Source organism: Cervus canadensis, chromosome 7 (assembly GCF_019320065.1).
Source record: "Cervus canadensis isolate Bull #8, Minnesota chromosome 7, ASM1932006v1, whole genome shotgun sequence".
In the NCBI taxonomy this organism is placed as follows: domain Eukaryota; kingdom Metazoa; phylum Chordata; class Mammalia; order Artiodactyla; family Cervidae; genus Cervus; species Cervus canadensis.
The window spans coordinates 8,233,363-8,255,506 of NC_057392.1; the positions used below are offsets into that span (position 1 = coordinate 8,233,363).

At 35.2% G+C, this 22,144-nt stretch overlaps 2 protein-coding genes and 1 pseudogene across 4 annotated transcripts in view; 2 read left to right on the forward strand and 1 right to left on the reverse strand.

Moving 5' to 3' along the window:
- FAIM (Fas apoptotic inhibitory molecule) overlaps window positions 1-22,144 on the reverse strand; it is a 173,781-nt gene that overhangs the window by 74,289 nt on the left and 77,348 nt on the right. The gene's annotated exons all lie outside the window — the stretch shown is intronic.
- The window catches only part of CEP70 (centrosomal protein 70), a 242,652-nt gene that overhangs the window by 45,934 nt on the left and 174,574 nt on the right, over window positions 1-22,144 (forward strand). The gene's annotated exons all lie outside the window — the stretch shown is intronic.
- LOC122445091 overlaps window positions 1-22,144 on the forward strand; it is a 62,321-nt pseudogene that overhangs the window by 26,313 nt on the left and 13,864 nt on the right.

A 22,144-nucleotide genomic window follows, 5' to 3' on the forward strand; every position in this document is an offset into this window, starting at 1 on the left:
TTTTGACTCCTTTTGGTCAATATGAATAACCAAAGAGTGTGATACTGGATTGTGTGGTAAGAGTGTTTAGTTTTGTAGGAAAATGCCAAACTGTCTTCCTAAGTGATTGTAGTATTTTGCATTCCCATCAACATTGAATAAGAGTAACTCTACATCCTTAGCAGCTTCTGATATTGTCAGTGTTTTGGATTTGGGCCATTCTAATAGGTATGTAGTCATATTTCATTTTGTTTTAATTTGCATTTACCTGCTGACATGTGATGTTAAACATCTTTTCATATATCTGTTCAGTTCAGTCGCTCAGTCATGTCCCTTTGTGACCCCATGCACTGCAGCACAGTCCAGTCCCATGCACTTCCCAGTCCATCACCAACTCCCAGAGCTTGCTCAAACTCATGTCTACCCAGTCGGTGATGCCATCCAACCATCTCATTCTCTGTCATCCCCTTCTCCTCCTGCCTTCGATCCTTCCCAGCATCAGGGTCTTTTCCAATGAGTCACTTCTTTACATCAGGTGGCCAAAGTATTGGAGTTTCAGCTCCAGCATCAGTCCTTCCAATGAATATTCAGGACTGATTTCCTTATATATATGTATATATTTTACCATTTGTATTTATTATTTGATGAGGTATCTGTTCAGGTCTTGGATCTGTATTTTTGTCTATTGTTTGTTTTCTTGTGCTGCTTTCTTGCTATTGAGTTTTAAGAGTTCTTTGTATATTTTGGATACCAGTCCTTTATTATAAGATATGTACACAAATTTTCCCCCAGTCTGTGGATTGTGTTTTCATTTCACTGACAACTTCTTTTGCAGAGCAGATAATTTAATATTTCATGAAAGTTTAGCTTATCAGTTCTTTCAGTGATGGATCACGCATTTGGTGTTATATGTTAAAAGTTATCACCAAACCCAAGGTCATTTAGATTTTCTCCTGTTTTCTTCTAGGAGTTTTATAGTTTTGTATTTCACATTTATTTTTACCTAAGTCATTTTGAGCCTAAGGGTCATGTTGACCTTAACCTTGTTCTTTTTTCTTTGATAATGTGTTGACTCTTCTGGGTCTTTTGCCTTTCCATATAAACTTTAGAATCAGTTTTTTGATAGCCACATAATAACTTACTGAGATTTTAATTGGGTTAGAATTGAATCTATTGATATTAAGTTGAGGAAAACTGACAGTATTGAGTCTTCTTATCCATGAACATGGAATATAGCTCCGTTTATTTAATTCTTTGATTACTTTCATCAGAGTTCTATAGTTTTCCTTATATAGATCTTGTATTTATTTTGTTAACTTTATACCTGTTTCCTTATTTTGGGGTAGTAATGTAAATGGTATTGTATTATTCAATTTCAAATTCCACTTGTGTATTGCTAATACATAAGAAGATGATTTACTTTTATATATTAAACTTGTATCCCACACTTGGTGTAATTGCTTATTGGTTCCAATGGTGTTTTCGTTGACTGTTTCAGATTTTCTCTATGGGGAATTATGTTATCCTAATTCTTTTTAACATATGTATATACTATTTTGAATCTCACTACTTTAGAAAGTTAGTGGTTTGATTTATTCAGTTTAATATTGATGTGAAATCCCAGCTAAAGTAATTTCAAGTACCAAATGGCATACTAATAGAATATGTTAATAAATCCTTACACAATATTGTCAGATTGTTCTGGAGATTTTTTAAGGGGGTGGGGTAGGGGAGATACGTTTTTGCCTAAATGGTATAGTTTTTCTTTATATTTGGGAAAATGTATCTCTTTCTTTCATGTTAGTCTTAATTCAGAGTCTGGATTGAATAAACAGTATGGTCCATTTTCTTTATTTTAATATATTCTTATAAGGATTGGGAAAGAAAATGGGATAACTAATTTTTTTTAAATGTTTGATTTTAGCCAAGATTCAATTCTTAATCTAAATGGTTTAGTGCCTCAGAGCTAAGAAGGCACCTATTACTTTTTTCTAAAAAAACTTCATAGGTTTGGTTCATCTTTGAGTTTGTTTTTTTCTTTATAGGAATTAAAAATTTAAAAAGATGAGAAACTCAGTTCAAATATGACTTATTTTTAATCCAAATTGCAATTCTGCCACCTAGTGTTTGTACATGGACTTTAAAAGAGGATTCTTTTTTATTCTTTCTTTTAAAAAAAACTAAGAATAATTTTTCCTTAATCTTTAGTTTATAAATTTAATACTCAGCTTAATAAAACTTTTAAAAGGAACTCCAACTTTTTAATGAATTAGATTGTTAATATCTCACATTTTAAATTTCATTAATTATTTTAAAAATTCATGGTATAATCAACCCTTGAACATCTTGGGGTTTAACTGTGCAGATCAAGTGATTTTTTTTAAAAATATACATATTCTACAGTACCACATGATTCGTGGTTTGGTTAAATGCACGGATTTAGGGGTTTTCTACTGCTTGGGAGTTGGTGCCCCTAACCCCTGTGTTCAAGGTTTACCAGTTAACGTTTATACGATTCAGTTTTGTAACGAGTAATTTTGCTCTCTTAGAGTCGAGGTGGAAAGAAGTTTCTTGCTGTACTGAAAGAAATCTTGGACAGGGTGAGAATGAAATGGATCTTATTTGGACTTTGCGACAAGACTGCAGAGAGAATTTCCCACGTGCATTGCCAAAATTGCTGCTGTCGATCAAGTGGAATAAACTTGAGGATGTTGCTCAGGTAACAAGAGATCATTTTTGTAACTCCATCTGGTGGTTATATTACTTTATTGATTTCATGTAAATTGTCCTTTCCTACAAACATGTTTCCATAGGTTGGATAATTTTCTGCAGGAGAAGTTTTCAGGTTTTAAACTCTAGATCTTCTGATCTAAATGGTAGACCAGAAAGTTTTAAGATTTCAAAATCCCGAATTCTGAGTAGGTTTTCTATGTCCTTTACTAACGATAATTAAAACTTAAGTCTTGGAATAATCATCCATAATTTCTGCCAGCATATGGTAGATCCTGGGTTACTTTTACCAGCTTTATCAATAAACTCAGGTTTTCATCTTAAGACCCTTTGCAATGAATGTCTAAAATGCATATGTATTATTTGAAATTAACCTCTATTTTTAGAAGTTAACATTTTAGATCATAAATTAAATGATCTAAAACATCACTTTTACTATTTATTTAAAGCTGGGCAGTGTTGATGAACGTTTGCTTTTAGGCAGTATAGAAAAAAGGAAAAAAAATTTGGATCCAGAGGAAGACACCAGATTTTAGCTACTTGATTTTATTTTCAAGAACCTATGAAAAAACAGTGGCATTATGAAATGCATTTGGTTATCAATTTTCTCCAGAAAGATTCTTGAAATGATTTTTTAATCAGAATGAATACATTTGTTATATTAAGAGAACCACATTTATTCACCTTACTTACTTGAATTCAATTGATCTTTTAAATTTTTTCTTGTTTTATTAAATCTATATTTGACTCTATGGCAGAAGGCAAGGGTGGAATGATCTGAGAGAATAGCGTTGAAACATGTATATTATCAAGTGTGAAACAGATCACCAGTCCAGGTTGGATGCATGAGACAAGTGCTCAGGGCTGGTGCACTGGGATGACCCAGAGGGATGGGATGGGGAGGGAGGTGGGAGGGGGGATTCAGGATGGGGAACACATGTAAATCCATAGCTGATTCATATTGTAAAGTAATTTTTTACTTTACATTCATATTGTAAAGTAATTAGCCTCCAACTAATAAAAATAAATGAAAAAAAAAGCTTAAAAACTCTATAATGACTTAAATTTAGTTGAGAAATACATATTTATTTTAATCTTGTATTTTTAAAATCTTTGCTTTATTTTATTTCTCAAATTAAGTTTAGAAAGGATTTCTTTTGAGTTTATTCCTAGTGTCTAACAGGTTTTTTTCAAATCATGTTACAAAATTATATGCCTTGTTTAAACTATTTATACAGTTAGGCCACATGACCATTACCTACTTTGAAAAGGAGCTGTTTTTGTCAGGATGTCTTTTTTTTTTAAAGCTAGATTTTAATTGTTCCAATATAGTTGTCATCTAACCAGTTATTTCTTTAAATTCAAGGTTAGTTTTCTGTGAACCTCTATAATGGTTGAATGTAGGATATAAGAATTTTTTAGTTGGCACATTTGCCTACTTCTCATGAATAGCATTCATTTCTAAGTGCCTATCCAAAAAATACATCATTTTATTATTTTGAATAGAATTAGAATAGAAAAAAATTCTTACTGTATTCTTAAGATATCTGAAACAGAGGTTTTATATTCTAGTTGTCAGAAAATAGAATAAGACAGTTCAAGCTTAATATTTCTTTAATTTGAACCCCAGGGACACAGATTTTTATACTGAGGAATTTAGTATACTTGTCTCATTTCCATGAGTGAATCTAAAGCATTGTTTTCAGATATAAGTTAATTTCCTCCATTGTGTAGAAAAAGTCAGTAGTGTAACTTAATACTCAAATAGAAAAACCTAAATGTGTATAAGCAAGTACAGGAAGATGTGAATTTCATGGTCCTAAGCCCCCCTTTTAGTAGTCTAGAGAGGAAGAGCAAAAGAATGAAAAATAGTGTGTTTTGGCTTCTCCCCGGTCCTATCCCATTACCAGCTACACTGAACTGGTAGAAGAGAATATATAAACTACATTTTCAATAAATTGACTACCAGACTTCCCTAGTGGTCAAGTGGTTAAGAATCTGCCTGATGATGTAGGGGACATGGGTTTGATCCCTGGGCCGGGAAGATTCCACATGCCGTGGAGCAGCTGAGCCCATTCATCACAGCTACTCAGCCTGTGCTCTCTAGAGCCTGAGAGCCCTTAAGTACTGAAGCCCATGCGCCCTAGAGCCCATGACCTACAACTAGAGAGTAGCCTCTGTTCGTGGAAACTAGAGAAAGTACTTGTGCAGCAACTAAGACCCAGTGCAGTAAAAAATAAATAAATGAATAAATACATTTTTTAAAAAAATTGACTGCCTAAGAGAAGTGGAGAGTCAGAACTTGGTGCAAATTTGTACTGTGATTCTGAAGGTATAAGCCATGGGTGAAAATTCTGTAAAAGATTAGCCTCCCATTAATCCACAGGAAAGTATTCTTTTGGCATACTGCAGAAGGGATTTCAATAGCCATATAAATAGTGAAATTAATTCAGTCATCTCTGCAGCAGATGAGTAATTAATTACATGTTAATGTCACTATTTATAGTGAAAACAGTGAAACTAACTTCACTATTTCTTCGGTTAAGTCAGATTTGCCTTCCCTATTTGCTTCCATAGCTTTCATCAAACTGAAGTGATGAGTGTTTGTAATTTAATGTTTGTATTTCAATTTAATAATTATAAATAATATACTAAGAGAATTACTTTTCATTAGTAGGGCTATTTTTAACCCATAACACAGTTGAACCTCTGGTATTATATAACATTATCTATCCCAGTATTGTTTTTGTGGAGCAGTGTATTATGCTAGTTTTTTTAAACTATTGTTTCAGTTCCTTAGGAAACGGTCCCCCTTATCTATATAAGAAGAACTACTGGTCCATTAGAGTTTTGGAGAAAGTGGGTGATACTGAGGTGAGGTAGGTGTTTCATATCTTTAAGCCAGTATTCCTCAATCTTTTTTCATTATTACATTCCTGAGGAGCATTTTTACATATTTTTCCCCTAATAGCCCTATCCCCATGGGGTTTTGATACCACAGATAAGTGTATGTTCGTCTGCCTATGTACTGTATGCGTACATATACTGTATACATTAAAAGAGCAAGTATAAGAGGTAATCTTTTTCTTTAGTAGTTTAAGAATAATTGAATCAAGATTTAAGGTAAAAGTTAAAATGTAAAAAGTAACATTTCACTGTATTTGTTGAATAACTTTGATATAATTTATTATGTAAATTGCAAAGTATCACATTTCATATCAAGTTAGTAATTTATGTAAACGTATATTGATAATAGTAATGTAATCAACTTCTAAAAATTACTCAAAAGGGTTTTTTTTCTGCTAATGTAAAGCAATTTAAAATTAATTTTTTATAAATTATCATTAGAGAACTTAAATTTTAAATTTGTTTTGTATGAGAAAATACCTTAACTGCTAGTTACTCATTTAGATGTTGGCTTGTTTTGGGCACTTGAGAAATTAATGAGAAGTTTTATAATTTTCATAATTAAAACAATAGAATTTAAATTATTTTTATGTAATTGTCAAAGCCCAAGTTTCTCACAAATGCTCAAATGACAAATGACAAGGCAGGTAGGAGGTTCCACAGGCTACCTCCTGCAACATGCCTTTGAGATTGAACAGGCAATTGAGAGAAGCCTTCAGCCATTGCCATCTATTTGCCATATTCTTGTATGTCTGGTCTTGCATACATTTTGTGCTTCTTCCTTGGTCTTGATGTCAGTGCTATTTAAGTAATACCCAAGAAAACCCAGTGACATAAATTAGAAATTAAGGAATAAGACTTTGTCATATAGGGTTGAGCTTTGGGCAACCACAACTCATAATTATCAAAAAAGTGTTTCACTCGCCTCCATATCCAATTTTCTTCCCACTTCCCTTCTGTGATAAGAATGTAAGCTATAAGCATATCAAAATCATGAGGAGGATTTCCAAAATCAACCCTTCATAAAAGGAAATCAACTCTGATGAGTCTCACTGCATTCTGATGGGAGGCAGATAAAATCCTTTCTAGAAATTTGGGTTTTCTGGAACTTAGGTTTCCATGTCCACCTGAACCCAACCATCACAGGCACTCCCCAGTCATCCCCCCATGGGATGCTTTTTTATCCTATGTCTTGATAATTTCTAAGTGGCATCTGTAAATGGGAAACTGGCTGTGTTTAATAAACTAGGTACTATTTATTTCCTATGGGTAACTTACTATGATTTAAAGGATTTAAATGTATTCTAATCAATAAAGTTTTATAAAGTGATAGATACTCTTAAACTCTCTCAAGATAATTTTATGTTGATTTATTAATGTACTTTTTATATGTAAATTGCCTTTTATTAGTTTGAGTCTTGCAGCTTATATTTGTACTTTGAATTTTACCTTTAAGTATTTCTTTTTTAAAAAAATTATTTTTAATTGGAGGATACTTGCTTTACAGTGTTGTATTGATTTCTATTGTACAACAAGGTGAATCAGCTATAAGTATACGTATATCCCTCCCTCATTCAGTTCAGTTCAATCACTCCATCGTGTCCAACTCTTTGCGACCCCATGAACCGCAGCACACCAGGCCTCCCTGTCCATCACCAACTCCCAGAGTCCACCCAAACCCCTGTCCATTGAGTCAGCGATACCATCCAGCCATTTCATCCTCTGTCATCCCCTTCTCCTCCTGCCCCCAACCCCTCCCAGCATAAGAGTCTTTTCCAATGAGTCAATTCTTCGCATGAGGTGGCCAAAGTATTGGTGTTTCACCTTCAACATCAGTCCTTCCAATGAACACCCAGGAGTGATCTCCTTTAAGATGGACTGGTTGAATCTCCTTGCAGTCCAAGGAACTCTCAAGAGTCTTCTCCAACGCCACAGTTCAAGAACATCAATTCTTCGGTGCTTAGCTTTCTTTATAGTCCAACTCTCACATCCATACATGACCACTGGAAAAACCATAGCCTTGACTAAACAGACCTCTGTTGGCAAAGTAATGTCTCTGCTTTTTAATATGCTGTCTAGGTTGGTCATAACTTTCCTTTCCAAGGAGTAAGCGTCTTTTAATTTCATGGCTGCAATCACCCTCCCTCTTTGGCCTCCCTCAAAGGCCTTTAAGTATTTCTTGGTCATTTCTCTCTCTTCCCCTTCCTCTCACCTTCTCCTCTCCTCTTGCCCCTGCCTTTATTTCCTTTAAAAAAAATTTTAATGGTTAATGACTGTAGAATTCATATATTCAATGTATCATTCTACTTCCAGCTAAGTACATAATCACTTTTTTGCCTGCTTACCTAGAGAATATCTCAACAGATATCATCTTTTATTAACCTATATTAGCAATAATGGATTTTTGAGACCTTAGTAATTGCATGTATGCTTCTCCTTTCTTTTGACGCATCTCTGTTCCTGTGTACTGAGAAAAAACAGATAAGTGGTTCAGAAATTATAGGAGAGAAAAGTAATCTTTTTTTCCTTTCAATTTTTAAATAGTTTCAAGCACTACTTCAGATTTGGCCTAAACTGCCCCCCTGGGAGGCCCCTGAGCTTCTAGATTTCAGCTATCCAGATCAGTATGTGTGAGAATATGCTGTGGGTTGCCTGCAACAGATGAGGTATCTCCTGCAGGAGGCTTTTTGGGGTCAAGGAATAACTTGTGGATGAGAAGAGAAGTTGAGATCTGCTTGAATGTTCTGTAAGAAAGGAAAAGGCTAGGAATGATTCAGGTCAGAGCGTTTGTTCCCTTCCTCCCTGTTGTTCTATCACACTCTCAAGTCTGTTTTATCCAACACACACACACACACACACACACACACGAAACAGATGTTTTTGTTTTTGGCCACACCACATGGCATGCAGTATCTTAGATCCCTGACCAAGGATTAAACCCATACCCCCTTGCAGTGGAAACACTGTATCTTAACTACTGAACCATCAGGAAGTCCCCTCTCTATAACAAACAAAAAAACAGTCAAAAACTGCATTTGGTGGTCCCCAAGATCACTCTCCAGTGTCATGACTCTTGGCTAAGATTTATTATAGCAAAAGAATCCAGAGCAGAATTGGCAGAGGAAAAATTCACGGGGCAAAATCCAGAGGAAACCAGAGAGATGCTGCTACGAGTTCTTTCCAAAAGGAGTCACACTGCACTTAATTCCCTCAGCAGCAATTCGTGACAGCATGCCTGAATACTGTCTACCAGAGAGCTTGATAGAGACTTAGTTGTAGTTTGTTTGTTCACTAGTTTGATTTTTATTAAGACCTAGTCACTTAAGTACCTCTGTCTAGCATATTCCCAAATCCTAGACTCCTGGAATGAAAATGGGTATTGGGCATAATCTGTACTGTTTGCAAAAGCAGTTTAAGCAGTGACCCAGTCTTATCTGTTAGGGTGGTGAGAAGCCTTCCCAGTCTACATTCCCAGGTGCCAGCCAAGGGCTAACCTTGTAGGCTTACTTTTTCAAAGGATAGCAATCTGGCTTGCTATTCTATTAACTCTTTTCTGTCCACTACCCAGAACTAAAAAATATTAATTTCTTAATTTGTATTTTTAAAGTCTTTTTTTAAGTTTGTATTTTTTTAAAAGCAATTAACATTACAGTTAGAGTCTTCATAGTTTGCTTATTCAGTCCTGATTACTTTCACTTCCCAGAGACAACTGTTACCACAAATTTGGTGTGTATTCTTCTATACATTATTTTTCTGTTTTTTATCACTTTCATATATTCATAAAGTATAGGTATGAGATAATGTGTTACATTTAAAAATTACATAAATGTGCTTTGTCATTTATATATTGTTTTACATAGTTTTTTTCTTCCTTTATTGAACATGAGGTTTTTGAGGGCAGTCTTCTCCTGTTATGTATAAATGTAGTTTATTCCTTTCACTACTGTGTAATAGTCTGTCATAGAGATTTATTATATTTCTCCATTTCTCTATTGAAGAACATTTAAAATTTTCTCAAAATTTCCCATTGTTAACAATGCTACAGTGAACATGTTTCTATAGTCCCTTTAGGATAGTACATGTGAGAGAATCTGTGGGATTTATTTAATAAAATATCATTATGGAGACAATCTCAGACAATGAACATTTAAAATCTTTTCCATTTTCCTTCTAGCCTCAAAAGGAGTGGTTATACCGTACATTTTTTTTTTTTCTTCTTTTGGCTGTGATGCACAGCATGTGGGATCTTAGTTCCCAGACCAGGGGTCAAACCTGCGCCCCCTGCATTGGCAGTGCAGAATCTTAACCATTGGACCGCCAGGGAAGTCTCTGTATGATTATTTAAAAAGCAAAACTTCTCAGAAAATTAAGGATACAGTGACTTTTTTTCTTTTTTAAAATAAATCATTTATGTTTTAAATTGTGTGATATTCAAAACAAATTATACAAAACATTTTTTCAGGGATGTCTATGAGACATCTTTTTAAGTATGAGGAAAGAGGAAGCCTCTTCTATGCTTCTATAATTTACACTATTTATAGATTTTATAATGGGCATGGGTTTTACAGTAAGCTTAAGATAGTTGTATCGATAGTTTTTAAAAATGAGGCTCCCAGTTGTTCCTCAGCCTCCCTAAGTTTGCATAGGATACCTGAGGGGGCGGGGCTACCTGGCCGCCTCCCTGGAATGAACCACTTGTTTTTTTCAAATATATTGACCCCTAGGCAGAGATTGCTGTGATCCCAAGTTCATATAGGTAATTCTAATGAGTCTTCCTCTGTTAAATTTTCTGCTTATGAGGTTTTTTTTTTCCAGGTGAATAATGTCCTAAATTTAGGTTCCACATCTGATTTAGACTACATTCTTAACCGTTTATTGTCTAAGACTAGTCACCAAGTAGAGGACTTGAGATACGTATCTTAACCTGACTACAGGAATTGCCTCTAATGAGACTATTTACATGTGAATGGTTTGGAGATAGATACAAAATAGAGGCCGCAATCTTAATTAATTCAGCTCATTTAATTATAGTGTTTTGTTAATTCCTTGAGTCCTTCCAACTTATAAATGCACTCTTTATTCTTCAAACTATTTGAAGATTTTAATTGTTCATTCATTATTTGGGAGCAAAAATTACTTAACCCTTTGATAGGAAAGGAAAATTAAGTTGCTGAAGTACTTATGGAATTTGTATTTTAAAAAACTGGTTGATTGAGTATGTAAACTTCTTCAGCATGATCAGAAAACTGTTTTTAATATAACTCTGGGCTGATTGTAAATACAGTCATCAGTTGTATCAACCTAGTTAACTTACTGAAAGTGCCCCATATAGCTGTTCTTTGCTCCTTTTCACACACTCTTCTGTCCACCAGAAATCCTCAACTTATCTTGTGCTCTTGTAGTCGCGAAACTGAATGTAAGCATACAACAAACTTGACTCAAAAGAACCACTGTTTCAGTAAGTTAGTAATTGAAGTTTGACAAGTAAGAAGGGGTCTTTTTCCCAGAGTAAGTTGAGTGACTTACTCTGTATTTTGTTTCTTTCAGTGATGAAGAACTCTCTCAGTATCTTTTACAGTTGGTGCAAGTTTTAAAATATGAGCCTTTTCTTGATTGTGCCTTGTCTAGATTCCTACTAGAAAGAGCACTTGCTAATTGGAGGATAAGGCAGTTTTTATTTTGGCACCTCAGGTAAGTCTTTTATATTTCAAATTGAGTCCACTATATGTTTTTGTAAGTATTAATCAGCATAATATAGGACATTTAGCAGAACAGTCCAGCTGCTTTAATTGTTTCTGAGTCATCCATAGCATTTCTGCTTTCCTGGTGTCTTCTCCTATTTCTCAATACCCAGATTCTCAATTTTCATGTTTTGGCAATGTAACTCAAATAAATGTCCCTCTATGCCTCCTTGATTTTTAACTGTAATTAATAACTTCTTATCATAGTAATTTTTATTACTACTACTGATGGTTATAAGTATTGCTATTTTCCAGTAAAGTATACTTACTGTGTTAACATATTTGGATTAAAAAATAGACTTACTTATTCCTCCAAAAGGTTGTGGATAGTTGTATCATCATTGCTACTATTGCATAAGTAAAGATTTTAGGGGTTCCCTGGTGGCTCAGAGGTAAAGAATCCATCTGCCAACGAAAGAGACACAGGTTCAGTCCCTGATACAGGAAGATCCGACATGCTGTGGAGCAACTAAACCCGTGCACTACAGTTATTGCGCCTGTGCTGTAGAGCCTGGGAGTAGCAGCTACTGAAGTGTGTGCGCCCTAGAACTCGGGCTCTGCAACAAAAAAGTCAATGCAATGAGAAGCCAATGCACCACAACTGGAGAAAAGCCCACCCAGCAACATACACCCAACGCAGCCAAAAAATAAATAAATAAAATTATATATATATGTGTGTGTGTATATATATAAAAGATTTTAGGTTTTCCTATAACAGCAACTTTATTTTTAGCTTCTTTATTGACAAGGTCATTTTCAGAAATACATCAGTCTTATTAAACCAAGTTTGTATGGGAGTAGAATTGGGAAAGAGAACTAAAGTTCTTTTGTTTCCTAGGAAGATTGTCACTTCTTTGTTTCTGACTCTATTCAGACATTTGTGGTTTTTTTCCACCTGGACTTCATATTGTTGAAGCTAATCAGTGACAGAGAAAGATAACTTTTCACCTCTTTGGCTAAGCTTCTTAAAGAAAATAAGCTGTATGGTATTTTGATGTAATTTTAGGGGTTATAGTTCTGAATCTTGATTTCTTTATTATTAACTTTTTAACTTATCTTCTTTCTCATCTAGTTCAATCTTCTTATTTTTAAATCCTCAAAGGAATAACAGAATAAGATATTCCTTCCTTTTTCAAATGTGTTTACCATTCTTTAAATGAGAAAAAAATCAAATAGAAGTCAATTGAGGGATTTGTTAGTTGTGTGATATGAGTCAGACCTATTTCATCTTAACTGTCTGTAAATTGGTAATATTATAATTTCATTCCAAAAAATAAGATGTAAAAACTTTGGATTTCATGGAATAAACAATTAACTAGTGTTAACATCCCATATCTTTTTGAACTACAATGTTTAAAGAATTAAAAGTTTAGCATCCAACCAGTGACTGTATACATGATATGACCTTCCTTTCTTTCATAAGCATCATTAGTTAATTTCATAATAGAATAAAGAAGTATTTTCATTTGGGGACCTGAAGTGTTTGATAAATCTTCTTTCCTGTTAACTTTTTGCAGATCTGAAGTACACATTCCTGCTGCTTCAGTACAATTTGGTGTTATCCTTGAAGCGTACTGCCGGGGAAGCGTAGGTCACATGAAAGTGCTTTCTAAGCAGGTATCAGCTTGCTTTAATCTTAATGTTCACTTTGCCACATGATATTTGATAAATTGTGTCATATGCTATTTCTCCCATCACATTGTTTCATAAGAGATTTCCATAACTAAATTCAGTTAATACATGTTTTAATAAAAAATCTAAGCCAAGAAATGAAGTTTCAGCAAATTTAGCAGAATGTTACTGAATGCTATTTGAAAAATTAGGATTCCTCATAGTATTAGTACCATGACTTAAATTTTAGTAGCAAATACCTATTTAGACATGCTTAACAATGGGTTTGATGGTAACAAAGGTTGTGACATCTTTAGACCCTGTTTTTTTCATAGCATTGAGATACTCTTTCCAATTAGAATAGTATATACAATTCATATGCTCTGTCATTTGTTTTAGATTGAAATATTTTGACACCTGAATTCATAGGTGTTATAGCTTCTAGAATTCAATATACTCAACCTGCTTTTTCAAACTGTGTATACATGCCTGAAACTGTGATATTTCAGGCATGAAATCTCTCTCTCATATTCCTTCATTTTCTTCCTAGGTCTTCATTTTCTAATCATTGCAGATAATGAGGTATTAGTCATTTTTAATAGATCAGATATTAAATGTTTACTATATGCCAGGAGCCATAATAAGTGTTTTAAGTATGCTATTTTACTCTCCTAATAATGTGCCACAGTAGTTACTGATCCTGCCTGGATTTAACAAGGTGAAAAACAAGGTTCCAAGAGATTAAGTAAGTTGCCTAAAAGCTCACAGTTATTAAGTAAAAGAATAAGTTTCAGACTTAGTTCTGTCCAACTATAAAACTAAATATTTTTTTTTTTTTTTTTTTTTTACACTGGGAGTTTTCAAACTTTTTAGCAACACTCGTCTTTTTTACATCAAAATAAAATAGACAACAATTTCTTTTTTTTAGTATAAATATATCTTTGAAGCTGAAGTGAAACATAAGCCAATAAACAGATGCTGTTTTACTGAACACAGGATTCCAGCAAGGGTTATTGTTGACAATTGCCTCAGTATCCAGTTATTTGTATATTTTTGTTTTGGAGATAGTCTTGACTCATACAGCTAAGTAACTGCAAATAGCAATGGTTTTTCAAGAGCTTTCTTGCAAATGAGATGCATAACCATGGCCCAGGCTTGATTTGTTGGTGGCTTCTTGGTGCCCTAGAGGATGAAATGAGAGCATTTCTGCCATTAAGGAAAGGAACCCTGTATTAGCTTCTTCATGCTGAAATTCTTCATTGACAGATACTAATGGTCATGTATGGATGTTAGAGTTGGACTGTGAAGAAAGCTGAGCGCCGAAAAATTGATGCTTTTGAACTGTGGTGTTGGAGAAGATTCTTGAGAGTCCCTTGGACTGCAAGGAGATCCAACCAGTCCATCCTGAAGGAGATCAGTCCTGGGTGTGCATTGGAAGGACTGATGCTGAAGCTGAAACTTCATTACTTTGGCCACCTCATGCGAAGAGTTGACTCATTGGAAAAGACCCTGATGCTGAGAGGGATTGGGGGCAGGAGGAGGAGGGGACGCCAGAAGATGAGATGGCTGGATGGCATCACCGACTCGATGGGCATGAGTTTGAGTAAACTCCAGGAGTTGGTGATGGACAGGGAGGCCTTGCGTGCTGTAATTCATGGGGTCACAAAGAGTCGGACACAACTGAGTGACTGAACTGAACTGAACTGAATGACATGCTCTTGTTCTTTAGCAATAATTTTTCCTGAATTGACTGTTATCTAACCTACCACTAAAAGGTTTTTTAATTTTTTTAAATTTTTTTAATTTTTTTAAAATTTTTAAAATTTATTTATTTATTTATTTTTTCAGTGGGTTTTGTCATACATTGACATGAATCAGCAATACGTGTAAAAGGTTTTTTAAAAATGACTTAATATATACTTATTTAGAACCTGCTACGTGCCATGGTTTGTGTTAGGTATTGGTGATGTGAAACTACATTAACTATGTTGCTGCCATCAAGGATTTTATATTCCATAGGGTAGATAGGAAGCATCACTATGAACAAAGCTAGTGCATGTGATAGAATTCCAGCTGAGCTATTTCAAATCATAAAAGATGATGCTGTGAAAGTGCTGCACTCAATATGCCAGCAAATTTGGAAAGCTCAGCAGTGGCCACAGAACTAGAAAAGGTCAGTTTTCAATCCAATCCCAAAGGCAATGCCAAAGAATGTTCAAACTACTGCACAATTGCACTCATCTCACATGCTAGCAAAGTAATGCCAAAAATTCTCCAAGCTAGGCTTCAGCAGTTTGTGAACCAAGAACTTCCAGATGTTCAAGCTGGATTTAGAAAAGGCAGAGGAACCAGAGATCAAATTGTAACATCCGTTGGATCATAAAAAAGGTAAGAGAATTCCAGGAAAACATCTGCTTAATTGACTATGCCAAAGCCTTTGACTGTGTGACTCACAGCAAACTGTGGAAAATTCTTACAGAGATAGAATATGAGACCACCTTACCTGCCTCTTGAGAAATCTGTATGCAGGTCAAGAAGCAGCAGTTAAAACCAGATATGGAACAACAAATGGGTTGCACGTTGTGAAAGGAGTATGTCAAGGCTGTATGTTGTCACCTTGCTTATTTAACTTATATGCAGAGTACATCATGCAAAATGCCAGACTGGAATCAAGATTGCTGGGAGAAATATCGATAACCTCAGATATGCAGATGACACCACCCTTAGGGCAGAAAGTGAAGAGGAACTAAAAAGCCTCTTGATGAAAGTGAAAGAGGAGAGTGAAAAAGTTGGCTTAAAACTCAACATTCAGAAAACTAAGATCATGGCATCTGGTCCCATCACTTCATGGGAAATAGATGGGGAAACAGTGGGAACAGTGTCAGACTTTAATTTTCTGGGCTCCAAAATCACTGCAGATGGTGACTGCAGCCATGAAATTAAAAGATGCTTACTCCTTTGAAGGAAAGTTATGACCAACCTAGATAGCATGTTGAAAAGCAGAGACATTACTTTGCCAACAGAGGTCCATCTAGTCAAGGCTGTGGTTTTTCCAGTGGTCATGTATGGATGTGAGAGTTGGACTGTGAAAAAGGTGAGTGCCGAAGAATTGATGCTTTTGAACTGTGGTGCTGGAGAAGACTCTTGAGAGTCCCTTGGACTGCAAGGAGATCCAACCAGTCCATCTTAAAGGAGATCAGTCCTGGGTGTTCATTGGAAGGACTGATGCTGAAGCTGAAACTCCAGTATTGTGGCTATCTCATGCGAAGAATTGACTCATTGGAAAAGTCCCTGATGCTGGGAGGGATTGGGGGCAGGAGGAGAAGGGGACGCCAGAGGATGAGATGGCTGGATGGCATCACCAACTCGATGGACATGAGTTTGAGTAAACTCCGGGAGTTGATGACGGACAGGGAGGCCTGGCTTGTGCAATTCATGGGGTCGCAAAGAGTCGGACATGACTGAGCGACTGAATTGAACTGAAGGCTAGGTCTTAAAGAATTTAACCTGTATGACCTAGACTGTCCTTAAGTTAGTAAAAATAAAATTGACTTTTAAACACATGATTTTGACTCAGTTGGCCATTGTTGATTCCCCTTGTACTACTTGCATAAGTTTTTCTTTATTTGCATAAGTTTTGACAGAGGCTTCTCTGGTACCTTGGCTGGCAAAGAATCCACCTGCAATGCTGGAGATTCGACCCAGTTCGATTCCTGGGTCAGGAAGATCCGCTGGAGAAGGGATAGGCTACCCAACTCCAGTATTGTTGGGCTTCCCTTGTGGCTCAGCCGGTAAAGAATCAGCCTGCAATGCGGGAGACCTGGGTTCCATCCCTAGGTTGGGAAGATCCCGTGGAGAAGGCAAAGGCTATCCACTCCAGTATTCAGGGCTGAGGAATTCCAGGGCTGTATAGTCCATCGGGTTGCAAAAAGAGTTGGACACATCTGAGCAACTTTCATTTTCAAGTTTTGATAGCTAGAGTTTGCCTCATTGTAAAAACCAGTAATTTAGACTTGAACAACAGCTATTGTTGTCTGTATTTGTATTTATTTTATTGTACAGTCATTTATGCTATACCCTTAGTTGAAAGAGATTATACTGATAAAATGTTAAACAAGAGTGATGACAAAGATAGTAATGTCATCTCAGGATTACTTGAAAATACAGATTTTCCTTTCATACTGTAGAGTTGCCCAGTTAGAGTGTGGTTCAGATTTATTGTGTTTCAAATTCTAGTTGAACTCAGCTACAGAGTTCTGAGTAAAGTTTCATACTTATCTTCTTACCTGCAATCTAGGTCTCTACTTTTCTCTAATTTATAAGATTTTATTTAAGAAAAAGATTTGTGAACATTTGAAAAATGATACTTTAACAAGTGTTCACAATAAATTTATTTTCTTGTATGTAATATATTTGTCATAAAGCGAGTACTATTTTTACTTTAGTTGATTATCCTGCCTGTATGTTGCAGGGAGGAGAGTTAATAGGGAAATGGTTATTGATTAATAGTACCATGTGATATTATTTTTAACAGAAATGAATTTTGGTGGTGTGGAAACTTATTTTTCAGGTTGAAGCTCTCAATAAACTAAAAACTTTAAATAGTTAAATCAAACTGAATGCAGTGACGCTAAATAGAGCCAAAGGGAAAGAAGCGATGCACACTTGTTTAAAACAGAATGCTTACCGTGAAGCGCTCTCTGACCTGCAGTCACCTCTGAACCCATGTGTTATCCTCTCAGAACTCTAGTAAGTGACCTTCTGTACTGTGCTTGGTGAACTTCCCTTTAAATAGCGTTGCAGGAGGGATTTCCGAGTGACTGCCTTAGGGGAGCAGTGAAGACTGCAGTTGGTAATTGGAATATAATTAAAGAAGGAAACTCTTAAAGTTCTCTAAAATTATTCTCATGTTAATAGGATGTTTGCCTTCTAGCTAATTTACCAGTGGGCTTAGTGGAAGTTAAGCTCCTTTCAATTATATGTAATTAAATTGTTTTCTATATTACTGGTTTCTTAGAGTTGAAAGTCTTATGTAAGCAAAATGTTGGCAGCCATCATAGATTTTTTACTAATTAAACTTTCCTTCAAAATGAAATTTTTGAATGAACTTAGAAAATGATTTCTTATATTTACTTTTCCTGCAAAAGTAACAATGGGAAAGTAATAATTATGTTCAGTATATCAGGATTCAAAGTTGATCCCTCTTTAGGAAATCACGAATGAACTCACAATCCAGTGTTATATTCTGATTGTTATTGTCCATGTATGATAACAAAAGTTAAAGAAGAATAAGGAAAGAAAAGGAGGAGCTTTAAATATAGTGGTGAGAAGGGCAAATCTGGATTTTCAGTTCAGCTCATTTGTCATCACTGCATGCTGACCAAGGCTAGTGTCACAGTTGCTTTTCTGCCAAGAGGAAATGTTCTAGTTCTGTCTTCTGTAGACCTGAATGGAACAAGAGAGGGGTTTTCCCAGGCCTAGTATATTATGGCAACATTACAGTCTTGCTGTGTGTTTTAACTGAAGTGGGCTAATTTTTCCCTTTCTTCCCTCAGTGTTGAGAAGTGTAAATACGTGGATTCCAAAATGAAGCCTTTGTGGCTTGTGTACAACAACAAGGTGTTTGGTGAGGATTCAGTTGGAGTGATTTTTAAAAATGGTGATGGTATGTATTGAGTTCTTTACAGTGCCAAATTCCTTAGTAGTTTTCATTTTTTGTCTGTTTGCTTTCTCTGAAAGGTGATGTCAAAATGTAGAATAAACAGATGGCAGCCAATCAGTTCAGTTCAGTTCATTTCAGTCGCTCAGTCGTGTCCGACTCTTTGCGACCCCATGAATCGCAGCACACCAGGCCTCCCTGTCCATCACCAACTCCTGGAGTTTACTCAAACTCATGCCCATCGAGTCGGTGATGCCATCCAGCCATCTCATCCTCTGGCGTCCCCTTCTCCTCCTGCCCCCAGTCCCTCCCAGCATCAGGGTCTTTTCCAATGAGTCAATTCTTCGCATGAGGTGGCCAAAGTATTGGAGTTTCAGCTTCAGCATCAGTCCTTCCAATGAACACCCAGGACTGATCTCCTTTAAGATGGACTGGTTGGATCTCCTTGCAGTCCAAGGGACTCTCAAGAATCTTCTCCAACACCACAGTTCAAAAGCATCAATTTTTCGGCGCTCAGCTTTCTTCACAGTCCAACTCTAACATCCATATATGACCGCTGGAAAAAACCATAGCCTTGACCAGACGGACCTTTGTTGGCAAAATAATGTCTCTGCTTTTTAATATGCTATCTAGGTGGGTCATAACTTTCCTTCCAAGGAGTAAGCATCTTTTATTTTTTAATTTTTTTACCTTTCCAATTTTTTTTCTCCATTTATTTTTATTAGTTGGAGGCTAATTACTTTATAATATTGTAGTGGTTTTTGCCGTACATTGACATGAATTAGCCATGGATTTACATGTGTTCCCCATCCCGAACCCCACTCCCACCTCCCTCCCTGGAGTAAGCTTCTTTTAATTTCATGACTGCAGTCACCATCTGCAGTGATTTGGGAGCCTTTTATGGCAGCCAATAGGTAGCTGTTAATGGTCATTAAGTTGAATTTGACCTATCATAAACCCCCTTTTTTTCACCTTTTGGATAGTGATTTGTATAGCTTACTTATATGCATTGTTCTAATAAACCTTCCCTTTCCCCTACAAAATACAATGCTGTGTATTACTTGGTTAAAAGCTTGTAAAGTATAAGAGAATATTTTCAGTATGTTCATAGCATTGTTTCAGTAATAGCAATTTTGATATTGCTGCCATAGTTTTATATTTTAATTAAAACATTTTACCCATATTTTATAAAAGAAATGCCTCTGAAGTAATCACACCAACCAGAAGGTAGTCATGATTGCTACTATTCATCAGTTTTGTGACTTCAGGCAAATCTTGTAAAATTCATTGAGCTTCAGGTTCTTCCTGTCCCTGAAGATTATATCTTCTTTGTGTTGGGTCTGTTAAATGGAATTAAGTGAACCTAACTGTATGTGCTTACAACTGTTTTTAAAAGAAATTTAAAATTCTGGAGAAAAATTAACAGAACAGTTATTTTCCAGTGTTTTTTTCCAGCCAGTTCATTCTGGCTGAATTAGTTAATCTTAAGTTAATGTTATTAAGCATCAAGTATAAAGCACTTATATAAGGGCTTTTCCCCCTTAGATTTACGGCAGGATATGTTGACACTCCAAATGCTGCGCTTGATGGATTTACTCTGGAAAGAAGCTGGTCTGGACCTTCGGTAAGATTTCTAATGAATTTCTTTTTATCTTATATTGTATTCCTTCCACGACAAAGTTTCAAAAACTTCTTGTTGATTTCTTCCTGATATTATTATTGGTTGTTGTTCATAGTCATATCCATATAATTCTTTATAGTTTACAACAATCCCTCAATACATTATCTTACTGAAACCTCATCAAGTGTAAAACTACACTTGTGACAGCAAGAGTCACATCCCAGTCTGCGGTTTTGGAGGTGGTCTCAGGAAAGACGCAGTGGTGGTCGCGAGAGTGATAAGCCAGAGAAGGGCCTGCACCTCTTCTTTTTCAGCCTAGTAACCCTGATTCTTCTAACCTTCCTGAAAGGGAAGTCTTTAGGTGGACTTTCAGGATTTTTTGCTTGCCACCGTTGTGAGGGATAGACAGTGAGCAGAACAGGTTTATGGTGACAAAGAAAAAGGAAACATAATGGATTTTTAAAGTTCAATTATTATAAATCTTTTAAGATAAAGAGCAGATAATTGCAAACACTGTTGATATATTTAATTATATAAAAATATAAGGTTCAAGTGTCAACAAACTAAAGTCAAGCCTCACCCCAGGTGTTATATTCATAATGAACAGGACAGGGGTATAATAATTCTGAATATTAAAAGAGTCTATAGAAATAAATACATAGGGAGAAGATGTGAAAAGGCTGTTCAAGTTATAAAATAAATAAGCTAATAATTATGCAAATACCATTAGTTCTAAGGTAGAAGTTCAAATTAAAAGAACAATTAGATGCCATTGATTCTTACCAAAAATTATGTTAAATGAAATACAGTCTGGAGCACTGTTGCAGCAACAGAAACACAAATATTGTCATATGCCATTGTAAATTAATATAAACCACTCTGTATCATTTATTTATACTCTATATCCAATATTTCCATAATTTAATTTAAAGTTAAAAATGTGAAAAGAGATTTATGCACAAAGGTACTAATTCTTGCTTTATTTACAGTAAGAAAAAAAATTGGGCCACCCTTTTCAACGTTTGCTCAATAGTATAATGGTTTAAAAAATGATGAGCTTTCACATATGACAAAACATCTCAGGCAATTAAAAGTATTGTTTATAGAGAATTGCTATCAGTTTGGAGAAAGTACTATCTTCAAACATCAAGTGAAACAAGTGAGATGCAAAAAATATTTTAATAGAATGATTTCAACCATTTGAAAAACTTCCTGAAAAATGACACACATTTTAAAATGTTTACAGAAACTAAAATGGTATAATAGACATTACTTATGGGTGGTGGGATTAAAGATGATATAATCCCCTCTGCCCTTGGTACACCTTGTTCTCTAGTTTTCTACAGTGTACTCCTTTTAAGGAGAGAAAAACATTAAACATATTTCATGATATAGGGCCATACAGTTAAAAAGATTTTTCCATGCTAGTTATTAATAACTTCATCTTTTACTTAATTCTTCATTTTTTTAAACTGTGAAATATTTTAAACATGAAATATAGATGATAATTGACAATATTTTTGTGCTCTTAAACCCAGATTTGTGTAGCTATTTAATAGTTTAATGACAGATGTTAACATGTTTTCATATTTACTTTTTTAAAAGACAAATTAAATATGCAGATAAAATTGATGCATTCTTATGATCTTCTCCTTTCTCACAACTGAGGATTTACCATTATTCTAAACTGTAATACATGTATGTTTGTGCTTTAACTATATATTATATATCCATTGAATGTTTTGAACTTCCAATAAATAACTATTGTATCACATGTAATCTTTTGCAGTTTACTTTTATTACGTGTTTCGAGATTTACCAAGATTAATACGTGAAGTTCTAATTTGTTATTTTCACTTCTGTATTAATGTTTTGAGTAAATGCAAAAATTTATCC